Raw genomic sequence first — 2371 nt, forward strand, 5'->3', positions numbered from 1 at the left:
GCTGGAGAAAGTTTTGGCACATCCACACATTGATCTGTTCTAAGCATCTATTCAGTGATTGGATGGGTTCAGAGTCACCTGGTGACATCGTGATGTAGAGCTGTGTATCATCCGCRTARTTGTGGYAGCTAATCCTATGTCCTGTTATAACCTTAGCCAGTGTTCCCGCTCAAAAGTTTAACCTTACCTAGCAACACTTTATTGCAACGTTGATGAACCAGACAGCAGTCACAATGAAACCATAAATTATATAAAATATTTGAAAACATTCGGCATTTATGTTGGATTAAAAACATTTTTTTTATTTTTATTTTGAGGATAGTCTAACAAAAAATGCTGGACGTAACAAACAACTTTGCAAGGGAATTAAAAAAAATTCCCACATCCTCCTTCTTGGAGGCTTAACATTAGCAGTTTGCAATGTTGGCTTTTTAGATTCACACATTGCCAATATTTCAAGTCATACAGCTATACACGTATTATTCATGATGTAAATAACAACTAGAATTTACCAAATATAACAGAATTCAAATTTACCTGTTCGCCTAGATTTGGCAAAACAGTGGAGCCTTGAGTTTGGTGAATTTTCCATGCAATATTGCGCCGCTTGCTGAAGTCACAAATTAAAAAACACAATTTCGAACAAAACAATAGTCATGTCTGGGTATTTAGTAGTGACGGGTTATCCGAATCCAGGCTTCGAGGCTTGTACCGAGTAAAAAGGGGGCGTGTCCGATGAAGCCCCGCTTCGAGGCTTGTGTCGTCTTGCTGAAAACCACGTGACTGGTAACAAACGAAGCCTCGCATTGCATGGGTCACGTGACTGCTTCATTTTGTGTGTTGGTTTTCAAAATAAAAGCGCGATGAGCCACGCTGCTTCATGGGTTGTTGTCCATTTGTCTTCAGTGGCCAAAAAAATGAACATTGACCAACATATTTGATGCGTATTGATGATGGCACTCATCAAAATGTAATGTTTGTTACTGCTTTTCTCAACTGTAGATATGTTGTTTTTTTATAACTATATTTTTCTGATTTTGTGATGTAAATCTCTTTGAACTGCATTGTTGCTGAAACATGCTACACAAATAAACTTGATTAATTGTCTGAAATGGAGCCAGCAAGAGGAAAATCTCTGATATCTGGGAATACTTTGAGATGATCGTTCACAATAAAATTCTTAGATAACAATAATTAACCCTCCACCTCCCAATTTCTCACCTTCTGCAAAGTTCCACTCTTATTTGTAGTCTGATTAGCAAAGATATATCAGTCTTTCACAGCAGAAACAGATTTAATCTTGTTGCAGAACTAAAATTCAACATCTAGCCAAATAGAAGGGATCAGAGCCAATTAGAAATCCAAGAAAAAGTGAATGTCCCAACATGCACTGCACTCCCATGACACTAAAACATCAAATGTCTTCATTGTCAAATCAGTCTGACATAAAAGAAAACCCAACACAACCACTGACGTTAAACATAAACCAGGATTAGATTGGCTACAAATCCTTTTAATAATTAAATCATATGACAATTAAATATGGTTTCATTGATTATCCTGTTAATAAACATGAGTTTGATGAAAACTTTGTGGCAATATTGCATTCAGTAGTTTTTGGAAGTATGATCCAACTGAGTGACAAGACTGTTAGTTTCACCAGCAGATGTCACTAGTGAGCAATGAATGAAGCATCGAGTGATGAACCTTTTTGCAAAGCAAAGGGTTGGAAAGCTTCATTGCTTCATGAGGCTTCATTTGCCCATCACGAGTATTTAGCTTACCATTAGGAAAGAATTGTGTCTGGCGTGTGCGAAAAGAAGCCGTACCGAACATTACACAAAGGCCCGGCTGCTTCTTCTTTTCTGTTATGGCGGATTGTAAGCAACTTTAAGGTGCATACCGCCACCTACTGTACACGAGTGTGTAGCAACACTAATTTACATCCATTAGATTCTATTTTTTAAATTTTGTATTTTGAAGACAAATAAATAATGCTTTCCTAAATCTGTAAATATCCCCTGTGTTTGAAGGCGTGACTTAAGTAACACCAACCAATTACTGGAATTTAACAACGCAAATATGACGGAAGTTACAATGGCAGTGTTATTTTAAAGCTGTGTGATGTTAAAACAACACTCACACTTTTTCTTTAATGCTACACCAAAGATTTTATCACGGGCATTTTTACTGCGTATATTTCCTTTTTTTAACTCTGTTGTCTTTTCTCTTTATTTCATTTCTCCGTCAACTCATGTCACATGACTTGAGTTGACCAACAATTAAAGAAGACCTGGTCCAGAATTGGTCTGTCTAAATTGTCCCTAGGTCTGAGTGTGTGTGTGTGTGTGTGTGTGTGTGTGTGTGTGTG

General features: G+C 37.2%; 1 long non-coding RNA gene across 1 annotated transcript in view; it reads right to left on the minus strand.

The window, feature by feature from the left end:
- Window positions 1-2204: 2204 nt before the first annotated feature.
- The window catches only part of LOC103482037 (uncharacterized), a 5577-nt gene continuing 5410 nt past the window's right edge, over window positions 2205-2371 (minus strand). Inside the window, exon 2 of the long non-coding RNA XR_536380.1 lies at window positions 2205-2293. This is a non-coding gene — a long non-coding RNA (uncharacterized LOC103482037). The remainder of the gene's footprint in view (window positions 2294-2371) is intronic.

Source organism: Poecilia reticulata, linkage group LG19 (genome assembly GCF_000633615.1).
Source record: "Poecilia reticulata strain Guanapo linkage group LG19, Guppy_female_1.0+MT, whole genome shotgun sequence".
NCBI classification, from domain to species: domain Eukaryota; kingdom Metazoa; phylum Chordata; class Actinopteri; order Cyprinodontiformes; family Poeciliidae; genus Poecilia; species Poecilia reticulata.